General features: G+C 44.6%; 1 long non-coding RNA gene across 1 annotated transcript; it reads left to right on the top strand.

The window, feature by feature from the left end:
- Window positions 1-5821: 5821 nt before the first annotated feature.
- On the top strand, window positions 5822-12125 carry LOC142924224 (uncharacterized). The gene is made up of 2 exons (XR_012941405.1): window positions 5822-7112; window positions 11142-12125. It is a non-coding gene; the product is annotated as an uncharacterized LOC142924224 (long non-coding RNA).
- The last annotated feature ends 1408 nt before the right edge of the window (window positions 12126-13533 follow it).

A 13533-nucleotide genomic window follows, 5' to 3' on the forward strand; every position in this document is an offset into this window, starting at 1 on the left:
ATTCACCTCATCTCCACCATTACATTCACATGTTGTACCGCTGTTAATTATTTGTAAAACCCCTTGGTGAAGACGCTATGTACATTCCTTTAAAGATAATAAAAGGTAAACACCGGTGCCTTAACACACTGCCCCGGCAAGTATAACCACCTCATGCTCGGCCACGTTTGTATACCTGGGTCGTTTTGCTGTTGCTCTTCTGTGGGTCTGCGTCTCGCTCCCTTCCTCTATGAAATGAACGTGCTCTAATTACCTCTGACCAAAGGTAATCACTCGAAGCTCTTCAAGAAACGTACTCCTGTTAATGAACCTGTATCCCAGCACTTCTTAGTGCCGTGATCATTGTCCTCGGTGAGTTTACATGTCCACAACTGTTTATGTATCCAAGAAAGCGACAATACGAATGAAGTTGGCCGTGAAGGTTTGCAATTGAGAACATTAAAAATTAAACACACGTTCGTTAATTATGCTACTTGCATACCAGATTCTATCTCAAACCGGCCCAGTACCTGAGATCGGTTCGTAACTTCTGACCCAACTCCACACACAACTGGCACTCCTTAAACCAACTGGGTACTTCTGACCACTGTGTTATCACTGTTAAGCACCTCTAGACTATTAGAACTTAACAAGGCTAAATATACTATTTGTCAAAAGATCAATTATGATGGCCTCAGTGGCTTTATGCTTGCATCCATTGGCACATAACCTGGATTTCAACAAGTGATGCATCCCACATGTGCCTTGACTGTTACCCAGTCAATTAATACTTCACGTAAGACTGACAATTCCACAGTTCCTCCCACTATATTGAACGATGATATTCTTAGCCATAGTAAAGCCATTGATCTGCTTGGAACAACAATCTCGTCTGACCTGTCATGCCATGGCTTTACATTGTTACTAATCTGGCTAAGGAGGCATCAAAGAAGCGTGGTTTCCTTGTCCCTGCATAAGCCTTCTGTATCTTCGAACAATTATTACTACTGTACTGCTGTACAGAGCACAGATAAGGTCCACGCTGGATTCCTGCTGTCCTCTCTGGGATAAAGCCCCAGTACTTATTTTAATTGAGTAAAGCAGTCAGAGTGATTGATGAACCGATTCACTTCAGTCACTCGCTCACCGGTGGTCAGCCGCCTACTTGTCACTCACCTATCGCTACTACCACGGTGACTTTTCCCGTGAACTTCACCCATTGCTTCCTCCACCCACGTTGAGGACCCGGTCTACGAGACACTGACTTTTTCGTCTCTCATCCATAATACAGTGTGCAACCGCCACACTGCAGGTCAACACACTTCTGTTTCTGGATCTTCCCTGCGCACTGCTCAACATTCCTCAATTCAAGAAACATGCTCTTATCTATAACAACTTTGATAGTGATGTTTGCTGCTGGTCATTGGGCTTGTAAAAAAACAGTTTTCTAATTGTATATGATGGGTTCATGTGATCCCTACAGCCACTGGAGGATACTACCATTCACGAACAATGTGGAAAAAAAAAGATTCCTTGATTGAATAGTGACCCTGAATCGCAACGATGCATTAAATGGCCGTGGTGTAAATCATTCTATTCCCAACGGTCGGCATTAGTCAGTCAATGTGTGTCGATTCTATTTACCTCTACCCTTAAAGGCGACCAGACCGTACAGCGTATAAAAGCCCTCAAGCTAAGAAGAAAATTCAATTGAATGCGGAAAGCAAAGATAACACGTGAGGCCGAAGCGACACCCAGCCAAGCCAGCATTTGAAATTACACCCTTGCAATGCTACGATTTAAAGTACTATACGTGGATATGCGACTTCAACTCCAAACACCTGCTCGACTCGTCAGCATGTGTGACGATCCCAGAGCCAGTCGCTCCACCACACAGATGGCAGCCAAACACTCAAATCCCTGAGCGATGTGCCCCACCAGGTTTGTACGAAGAGGGTATATAGGTCAAAGCAACTCGATGCCAGAAGAAAGATATCGCGTTAAACCTTCGGAAAGCGCCGAACTGTAACTTATTGCAAAGTGTGTGTGTGTTTTTTTAACCGCCCTGTTTGCAGAGCCTCTGGCCAGGCTTGCTTCGCGGTGCCAGCCTTCCAGCTCGCCAGATTTGTCATGCTTCTTTTATATGCCATTATATTTCAATAACAGAGAGGAAGACAAAGAACCAAGGCAACGTATTTTTTCCACGCGACCGGCGTCAATCGACGACGATTATTGCGAGTCCAGAGAAGCAAAGACGACGAGGAAGGGAAAATTAAGAATGTGATTACAGTCGACTCTCGATTATTCGGCTAATGACGGGGAGGGCACCCGGGGAAACAATGAAAATCGCGGACAATGCACAAATATTCATTTTCCACGGATCTCTATGCCAAAACCCACGAATATAGATACAAATTATGTTTAAATTAAGAAAACACACTTTCCCGCTCCTGCGCAGAAGAGTCCACCCCACTAAGTGGATTGCAGAGCCGCGTCAATCAAAATCAATCAAACTCCACCACACTGTTGGAAATACATGCAACTACTGTACTTGTAGAGGTGATCACGTGGATTTCGGATTAACCGGAGCACATCTTTGTTCGGTTTAAGCACGTGACTTGTAATACACATTCCCAAGAATAAAAATGTATAACTGTTTGTAAGATAATAATTAATTCGGGGCTTAAGGGAAAATCCATTAGTTATTAATTTATGTGAAAATCTCAGGTGCGTGGTTAGTCTGGAAATCTGATATACCCACGTTGATAACCGATAGTCTACTGTATATAGATAGGGATGAATCGATTAAAATAAAAGAAAACACTGAACAAACGGAAATCAGATCGGGAGCGAATCAAGAAAATTATTTGAACTAGAGGAATCCGATGAGCTTTGAAGCTCTTTGTCCAGAATCAACCAGAAGGTACCAAATAGTCATACAAACGATGAGCAAAATGTGCAACAGACACCCCCCCCCCCCCCCCAGAGAAGATTTATCAGGCTTAATAAACAATGTATAATATATGGCAGCACTAATGCCGAACAGAAAAAAAACTTTTTTTGTGGAAGCAGCCAGCTGTTCCCACGGTAAGGGCGGCTGATGTCCAGTGTTAGTGCACACAGATCATTTGACTGAGGTCATGGGCTTGGGTCCTTGGGTTTTTTCCCTTGAGAAGGTTTAAAAGTACAATAAGTTTGTCAACCCGGTCACTGACGAGTGCACAGAATCTGTAAAAAAAGAAAATGCGCATTAAAACTTAATCACAAAGCATAAATATTTTCGTCAACAGAGCGGAGCAGCTGCTTTAGATCAAATATTGTTATTATTATTGGTGAGGACAGAATTGATTTTGTATTGTTGTTATTTCTAGAAAAAGCAATTATTAGTTCAATAGATTATTAAAAAGCAAAATAATTACGTACAGCCTTCTGTAACTGGAGGAAGGCCTTTTCATGTTGTGTTAGTTGTGCGGGCTGTTTGACCATACTTCACCACGCCAATATGTGTGAGTTGGTGAGGTAGGTGATCGGGACCGGTTCAGATATCACTCACCATTAATGTTAGCCATTGCTGGGAATCAAACTCTATGGGTTCATAGCACTGTGTGCTAACCACAGTGTCACTGCACCACCACCACCACCATATAGATTATTTAAGTCGCCTAAGATCTATAAATGCCTTCCTTTTGCATGTAGAAATGATGGAATTAAAGAATAAATGTAAAAACAATTGGTTTTCTTTTCTTAAATTAGCATTCTGAATTTAAAACAATTTCACACCAGCTCATTGTACCATGCTCCGTAATCTATTTGGGTTCAATGTGTGTTAATAGTATTCTACAGAATTATTGAATAGAGACTCTATCTGAGAGAAGAAACCTTATTTATTGCATAGCAGAGAGCATGATAAAAAGCACACTATTAAACGCCTTTGAAACTGAAAATGTTGATATATCTGAGGCACAAAGCCCACATGATTTTTTGTTTATCATTTCTCTTTTCATGACTGTTATTATTTTTGTTACACGAGGAATTGGATTCTTGTTCTCTGGCGATATTCGCTCACCAGGTGATCCTTTGTCATGATACACATGGTAATCAACAAGCTCTCGCACGCAGGCCCGGTCTCCATCCTCAAAAGCCCCCCCAACCCCAATCCCTGGCCTTTGAGGCTGCCAGAATTTGCAGGTGCTTCGGTATTTGCAACCGTCTTAGAAATCATAGGCAATTTAATTTCCATTTCGGGAATGTTCCACGACTCATTGCATTTGAAAAGAAAAGAGTAAAGGGTGCAGCCCTGTAATTTCTTGCTCACGTCACTGCTGGCGGATATGCCTCCACCACTGGGTAGAGCTCCAGAGAGCTCTTGTGCCAGACGTCTTGGAAGAGGTGGGAGTTTCCCACACTTTACTCCACCACACATGACCCCCAGTCTATCGACTGACTGTGGTCTGTCCATTTCTACTGTTGAATGAGCAGAGCTGGGGGGGAGCGATTAAAACAAAACTTGCCCAGTGTTTCAACGGCTGCGCTGGAATATTGGATCGCCTACCTCTGGATTGCGAGTCTTGTGTGCTAACCTTTACAACCGGGCAGCATCCCCAGCTCTTTAAGGATAAGAGACATTTTAAGCTCTCTTTTCATGTCAAGTGCATTATGCAATTCATTGGCTTTGGAATGTGTTGAGTTTAATGCTTAAGCTTCCTGAACACACAATGACGTTGCTGGTTACTTTAATAACATAGATAATTCGTCTGTCAGCTTGCACATTTTTTTGGTCATCCAACTTGCACGATGGAGCATGGTTAAGAAAGGGAAAGAATTCTGAACAGCTCCGTTAACCGCTGATAAGAGGATAGTCGGAGTGGAGGGAGAGGGCATTGGGAATGCGTGCACTTTAACCCCTACCCCAGCAATTGAAGGGGCTACTCCAATAACGATCTCAGGGCTGGGGAATAATCTCATTTCAAATGACCCATCCTTTGACGTGATTTTGGGTTGTACCTCGTGTTGTTCGGCACAATATCTGACATTTGCTGGGCGCTTCTGCAGGAATATGCGGACACCGTGCTGCGCCAACACGCGGTACAACCCCCAAAACACAGCAGAGAGCCAAACAGCACAACCCTAAAAAATGTACACGGTCACGTTATCCATCACATCCCAGATGATTTAATCAGGTACTGTTGGGCAATACTTTTGACCTGGCAACAACGCTCTGTTTTCAAATTGCATTAAGGTTTGTCATTTGTAAGGGCCTCTTGCAGGAGGGACAGACGTAGCTCAAGGTGCAGTGTGTTAATGTCCAACGGTATTTGAAAGTCCCACGTTGCCTGCGGCGAGGACAAGATTCCCGATCACGGGGGCCACGTGTATTGAGGGGATTCGCCGAGTTGGTCGTTAGGCCACAGAGATGCGACAGGACAATTGGAGCATTCAAAGTGACTGCAGGGAACAGCCATGAGAGTTACAGTTGCCTCGTTAATTTATGTTTCACAAAAACAAATTGGATTCGTTTGCAGCACTCCTAAGTGTTAATTGTTCCGGTTTTAGGTCGTAAATTGAGACGTGGTGCTGTTGTTGCTGTCAATGCGAGTCAACGAGCAGACCGGCAAAAACAAACAAACAAACAAACGAACGAAAACATGTGTTTAGGTTGCGCACACAGCGATGCATTGCATAATTACTGTAGATACACTATTAATGTGACGGGAACGGCTTGTACAGGCCGTTAGACAGGATGATGGCCGGTGGTCGAGAATATAATGGAATGGCAGCTAGGGGAGGGAACGTGGCTGAGAGGATGTCTGTCGTGTCAATGCAGCGATGAGATCAGCCGGTATGTGGGTGCTCGGTGAATTATTACATCACAGGATCACGAGAGATGGCGACGGCTTGAGGAGGCCTTCATCCAGAAGTGGATTGACCATGGCTGATGGTGATTTATTTTTAAAGAAGAAAATATGCTTGAGCTGTACTTGATTTATCTTCATCTTCCAACCGAATGCCTTTGGTAACAAATAACTAAAAATAGCACAGAGTTGTGTAGTATCCAGCAGTGGACTGATTGTGATTAATTATGGTAATGATGGCAAAGGGTTGAACAACCCTTGCCTTTAGAGTTTAGACATTTTGTCTATAATTGAACAAAACTCAGTTCGATGTCTCTGCATATTAATGCAAATATTATTTAGTCAATCAGCGTCTTGGCTTTCCTGTTAAATATTATGCAGCAGCATTTGTTTGAGCAAGGGAGCAAGCTGTGTACCGGTTTACGTATCTAGAATTGAGGTCCATTGTCTCAAATGTTCGCCCAGCTGTGAGTCATCAATTTACATTGGGGTCACTACAGTGATTTTGAGTCGAGGGAGGTTGGGGTAGATCCGACGGAGAGGGGGAGATCACGTGGGGGGAGAGGCGGACGGAGCAGTGGGTGGGAGGGCAAGGCAGCTGCGTACACTTGTCCCGCAGATAGGAGCCCAACGGGACCACAATAGGGACCTCTGAAAGCACAATATTTATTTTAGTCTGGCTCCGCGCAGCGAAAGGTGGAATACCCCCCCACCCACGCCTCCCGCCCCGCTCTCTGTATTCCTCTCCACTCCAACGCCTCCCTTCCCACCGAGAACGAGCAGCACCACCCTTCCTTGCCACCATCGCGCACCATTCCTATCTCTCAGCGGCACCGTGTGTCGCGCTGTTGATGTGGGAGGGGAGGGCAGGGGAGATGAAGTGTCGAGAGACGACTTTCCGTGTGGTGTTAGCGGCCACCGAAAAGTGGCATGATCCGATGAAAACAACCCCCCCCCACGAAATATAATAGGATGCTCCACAGATTATTGCTTATCCTCTTTAGGCCTCATTGAGGAACTGTTGCAGCTGCGCCCCGATTACCAAGTGAATAGGTGTGTGTGTGTGTGTGTACGGTACACTCTCTTTGAGGATGCTTCTGTGGTGTCATGGTTATGGCACTTGACTTGCAAGCCAGAGGTCTCCGGTTCGTCCTCCCCGTGGCAGTTGAACCAATGCTGCAAGTTTCTCAAATCTCCCTCCCCCCGCCCCTGCGTACCCAGCAGTACAAATGGGTACAACCACAGTGAGTCGATCGGCGGGTCGCGTGTGGTGGGGGTAACGTGAGTACTTCCACCTCTTACATCATGTATGACAAGTGTGTAAGAGTAGGCCATCCTACCCACTAGATTGGCTTTCTAAAGCTCCCTTTATTTTTTATTTTACGTGTAATTTAGAGGGGTTTTCTAGAGCTCTTTCGAGTAAAGATTAATTGTCCAGCAATGGAGCAAGCAGCAATTTCAGGGCTTCACCTTGACGTTCCATCCTTCACACTTTGTTAAGCGTTTGCGTCCCTTGAAAGCACAGACCTGGTAAAGTGGAAACCGTAATTCATTTGTACAATGGAGAGAAGCCAAATTGCATTAATTAGTATAAAATATAGTCATCACATTCTTAATAACCTTGATCAATGGGATGAGACTATTTTTGTTACTTCCACCCCCAAATGTCACTCCTCCCAGAAAACCTGGTAACATATACCCGTCAAATGTGGGTCTCAAAATGATAAACAGTATAAAATAGTGGCCATAATTGTCTATATACTTTTTTTTTTATCAGGTAAAGGCCCTCCAAGCCATCCCCATCTCTCACAATCCTGCCATATAAATAGTGACCATGAACAGCCAATTGAAAACTGTATATCCATGGTGTTTTAAAGTACTTGTACAGTATGTAATTTGCTGTAAAGTTCACATCCGAAATGGTGTGACCTTCAGACTAATAGGCGCTGCGTTTGTCGATGCCATAGGCCAAATCACATTTTTTTTAATTACCCGCAACTAAACAATAAAAATGGATAACTGTCACTTTGTAATTAGCCACACAGATCTTCCCTGAAATTGAGGTAGTGAATCTCAAAGGGTTTTCACGTGGTTAAATAAATGACAATGAATTTAATTACCCCTGCAGTAGATTAATTTCCTTAGTTAAAATGTTTAACTGAAGCTGGTTTGAATTAAGTTTCTGCGGCGCAGTGTACTGAGTACGTTCAGCAGGGTTATTTTAGGCACACGTAATAATCTGGACGAATATTCCTTCACCAAACATCCACGACTAAATGAGCACCGCTGCACGATGATTCTTCTGGCCCGTGCACGGGGCCGTGGCCCTAATTAATCAGCGCACGCGTTCACAAGTGGCGTTGCAAAGGGATCAGGATTATGGCTGGAAGAGTTTTGGTTTTTATAACAAGATGTTTCTGCTTTGCCCCACGAGTTCATCGAAAGTGTTTTAATTTACTCGCTATAGTAATGTGACAGCGCCATCCTTTCTCGCACGTGTTTCTACTATGGAAGCTTTCCTGAAAAGTTCTAACTTTCATTTAAAAAAAGGTTCACTCTCCTCTTCATCATGGGCTACTGAAGTCGGCTCCCATGTGCTCGCTTCCTTCATGCGGTAATGCTGATCCATGTTAAATAATGAAGAAAATATAAGATTGCATGTAACGGAATGTGATAAAGCAGCCAAAGGAGCTCAGTTGACCATCACTGGCAATGGTTGACAGGGGCCCAGGAATGTGAGCAGTTAATCCTTCTGGAGAGATGCGCTTTGGGCACCGTTAACGTCCACCTCCGTTTGGAAAATACTCTCCGTGCGCTTCGCGGTTTAATGTTTCCCGTGGAAAGCAAACGAGACAGCTGCTCCACTGATGGTGCACAATTATCAGCGGGCGGTAACAACATAGAAGGGAAATGTTGAAGTCTCGGGTGTCTCATTCAGGCGGCTTGCTGACGGACGCCACGTTAGCCATTTCATTCCTCCTAAAATAAACAAGGCGTTGAAAGTCCATGATTAATTACTATCGTGCAAATACAGGCACTAAATTAGGCCGCAATTCCAGTTATTGGGTGGACTTGACCCAGTGTTGTATTCATGTCCGAACCCATTTTGTTATGGCTATTGGGAGTGCACAGCAAGGGAAGGGAGGTGGGGTGGGGGAGAGAAATGTTGACAAGGAGCCCGAAGTGCAGAGCTGTAATAACGACATGGGTGTATATCGGTCTGGGTTGAAGCCTCGTCACCCTCTGAGGGCTCGTTGGTCCTCAGCCTGCCACGCGCCATCGTCACGCACGGCGGAGTGGTGCACCTAGCAAAGCATTTCAAGGGGTGGGGGGAGTGTGTTTCCCCTGTAATACAAATAAATTATTAAATTTTTACTTAAAACTTTCGTGACTGCAGGAATTCATATCCTATTGTTCTTTCGATAAAGTCACGTAAATATAAAAAAAAATAATAAAAAGAAATAAAAAATAATAATTATTATTTATCATTAGTTTGATCAAAACATATCTTCATTATTTTATTGTTATTTTTTATATCTACGTGACTTTACCGAAAGAACCATAGAAAATAAATTATTAGTAATACACGTTTTTTCTGGGAAGAAAATGTATTGCAAATAATTACGTTTTCGTTTACCGTATACTGCTAAAGGTATTTAAAATCAGAATATGTATTGATCTTGAAGGAATCCAATTAGCTATACAGCTCTTTTTCACAGATGTCCAGTAATTTCATAGATGCCCAGAAGTAAAATAAACATTCGAGATAAATTATTATACATTTTAAAAACTTCGTGAAACAAAAATCTCAGGAAGGACATACGGCATAAAGTAATTGTCCCAATATGTTTTTGGAGGGGGGCGATTAACCTTTGTTCTCATTCTGGGATCTCCATCGCCCATTACTCCCCCTTGCTCCCTCGCTCCCTCCCATGGCTCTCCCTACCCCCTCTCACATCGCCTGCTTCACCAGTGGTGTCACTCGGACGCGTAAAGCGCCTCAAGACGCTGTCGTATTCGGAAGCTATATCAGCAGAAATTGTTGCGGATGTTGTTTAACCGTTACAATTGAATTTTAAGTGAACGATTAAAAAAAAATACTTTAATGCATAGCAATGCATTTAAAATATCCGGTGGTTCATATTTGAGGGACAATAATGGGTATAATAAGCGGTGGAGCATAAGCGCAGTGAATAGCACGCGGCACGCACACACAATGAACCCAGAGATTTGAGTTCGATTCCTGACCAAGGCTTAATATCAGTGATGAGTGACATCCGGACCGGTCCCGGCCACCCTCTGCACCAACCCACACTGACACTGACAGCGTGGGAATCCATGGGGGTGGACACAGCTCTCTCGTGAGAGTGGACACACACAACGAGGGTCCGTGGGAGTGATGTAATCACATTTATTTTTTTGAAGACTGTGGAAAAATACCAAAGAACATTTTGGGCGTGTGGGGGGGGGGGGCGAGGTTGTGGGGGGGGGCAAAAGAGAACATTTGTATATGGTACACGAAGAATAAACAAATACGATGCATTATTTTTTTTTTAATTAAGACATGTAGCTCTGTTACTATCATTTTAATTTGAGCAATATAAACGATACTACGTTTATGGTTTGTTGTTTGTATTGGAGTGAATCCCGGCAGGGAGGGTTGGCGATTTTTTTGTTTGTATTTGTTTGTATTTGTACTTCTAATGAGGAGCGATCGTGTCGTGTGCTTGGCGCACTGCCCTACGAATCCGGCCACCCGAGTTTTATGCCGCTCATGGCCAATATCGGTGACGAATATCTGAACAAATCCTGAGCCTCCCCTAGGCTCACCCAGCCTTAAGTGAGTGCCTGCTGCGGTGCATTAACATCACCACTGGGCAGCACTGAGGAGACGAAAGGCGACTGGGAATGTTGTTGATCACCCACCTCCCTCCAGCCTTCAAAGGTGATCGCTTACAGCACTCGGATGTTAACCACCTCGCCTGGTATACAGGAGGCCGTGGGTTCGATCCCGATGCTTGTATATTTCGAGTTTGCACGTTCTCCTCGTGGTCGCGTGGATTTTCCTCCGCTTTTCCCTCCACATTTAGAAACATGCATTGAGAGTATTCTTCCGCTATACATTTCCACACGATAAGCCGCTTCGTTGAGCTCTCATTTGTGGCCAGGTCGCTTCTGACAAAAGAGCTATAAAGCTAAGCGGACCTTACCTGGTAAAATTAAATAATAATAATAATAAAATAGCTACGTTTTTACTTGCCTTCACAGTCCGTTAAAGGCTGTCTTTGTCTTGTTGTGTGTGTGTGTAAGGGAAGGGGCAGAGGAGGTGGACGAAACGGCGGGGTACTCTTTTCTTCTCCAGCCTTGAACCCAACCGGAATCGTCGTGTTCCTCCTCGGCACCCACAGTGACACACAAAGAACGAGGCCGTTGCCCGTGACGCACACGACGACCACGCCTCAAACGCCTTCAAGGGGACGACGAGCCCCAAGTGAAAGAGCGCCCGCAAACATCGCCGCTCTCAAACACCCACGTTGAGTCTCCGTGTGTCTGTGTGCGCGCGCGCGCGCGCTATTAACGGCGCCCTGTAGCAATACGCGTGGCGAATGATGATTGAATCGAAATGGCGCGCGCCTTGTTTGTCTTCCCTCGAGATGGCTCGTGCTGCTACCCCCCCCCCCCCCAATATTTCGCTGGGGCAGCGGGGGGGGGGGGGAAGACGTGGCGAGCTGACTGACACGCGCTCCTAAAGCTGAATGTGATACGTGCTTTGTACGCATTCATATCAACTCGTAGGGCATTTGTCTACAGCCTGTAGTCATCTAGGGCTTAATGCTGGGGATGGCCCGAAATAATGAGATGTTGTTGTATTCGTGAATATTTTTTCGTGGAATTCTACATTGCTTACCTAATCCTGTTTTATACTCGCAAATGTGTCTCATCTCCTTATCTACCCGGGTCTCTGCTGCAGACAATCTCAGTGCCTGGGGAGCTCAGCCCTCACTGCACCTCATCCCAACGAAATGAATTTTGTATCAATCTCTTCAGCATCTCAGCATCACTATTAATTTAGCTTTAATGGCTTGGGCGCTGGGTCAAAGCAAAGAATTGGGACCCCCTGTACAATATCCACTGTCGGAGCTGCCCCCCCCCCCCACTCACATATTTGTACCTCCTTTGCCTGGGCTCCTCTGCCCTCTGGAGCAGTTGCATCTCCTGCACACTTAAATTATTTAGATTATTTGGTTTCTTTAAATTATTTTACCTGGTAAAATAAAACATAGTTCAGTTTTATTTGTACGTGTTGTGTGATTTTCTTACCTTTCCTATACTTTGCACTCCTAGAGTGTTTTTGTATTGTTGTTGTTATAACACTCTGACCCGTCCCTCTTGGACATCTGTAAAAATAAGAGCTTTATAGCTCATCGGATTCCTCCAGCATTAATACATATTCTGATTCTGACATCGAGAGCGACACCACTGTTTGGCAGCACATATGATACAACGCAGAAACAGAGTTGGCTGCGTGTAGACTCAAAAACGCATGAATGAGGCCATTATTCCAAACACATTACAGTATTTACACTTCTTTTGCAACACCGAGTGGCGTCTCTGAGGCGCGGCATCCACGGTGGATATGATCAGAGCTTCACAGTGCTTTGAAGGGCTCATGAATTATTTTCATGGTTGCAATTTTCTCCAAACTCCTAAGGAACTGTAATGGTCAATATCAGTCTGTTGTTACGTGACGTGGTTTTTAGGCACATAAATGGCATCTCTGGAAAGCTATCTCAAAGTAAATACGTTTTATTGTGTGGGGGCAAAAACACATATATAATCCGCATATGGGTATTTGTGGAAAAAAATAATAATATACTGGGTGCTTCAAAAAAATGTTGACACTTCGGAGAATTTGCAACAATACCTCAAGAAATGTGACGCCTCTGGGCTCTGGAGACCACCTGGAGAAGATGCCAGGCCACGTGTTGACAATGATGGCGAACAAGTGGACACCCTTTGACTTTTTGAAGCTATTCGCATACATCTGTTATCATGTTACAGTGTATTATTCGTTATTTTTCCATTAAAAACGATAGTCCCGTATAAGTGTTAAAACATAATTGAAGCACCCTGGAGTTTCGTTTTGTAGAGCGTCGTTCATGAAAATTGCATCTCACAATCGCTGAAGAACCACAGAGGAGTTGCAAGGCAGCAGCCAGACAGTGAGCCGGTGCCAACAATTGTCACAACTCTGCGGTCCTCTCTTTATTCAGATGTTTCAGCCATCTAGTGAGTGCTAATACATGTGAGAGGAAACCAGAGCACCCAAAGAAAACCCACGCGTGCAATAGGGCAAATACTCTATCCCATACAGATGAGAAGGATGGAGATTAGTCCACGCTTTCTCAGTACACTGATGTTCACTGATTACCAGCAATTACACACATGTAGTGACGTAAATGGAGTCACTATGGTGTTTAGCGCCAGCTACTGTCACAAGAGTGGAACTGTGCGTCTTGAGCCTCTCTCTGGCACCAGAGTAGGTATGGCATGGAAGCGGGCCCTAGGGGGCATGGTTCTGGTGATGGGCAGACAGAGAGGGCAAGTGAGGACGTGACAGTCTGGGTGAACCCGAGAGGGCACGTGACCAGGAGAGGGTAGCGAGGGGGGCCAAAGATTGGCGAGAGGGACACGTGATATA

Source organism: Petromyzon marinus, chromosome 10, assembly GCF_048934315.1.
Source record: "Petromyzon marinus isolate PM22_M1 ecotype Great Lakes invasive population chromosome 10, UKy_Petmar_22M1.pri1.0, whole genome shotgun sequence".
Classification (NCBI taxonomy): domain Eukaryota; kingdom Metazoa; phylum Chordata; class Hyperoartia; order Petromyzontiformes; family Petromyzontidae; genus Petromyzon; species Petromyzon marinus.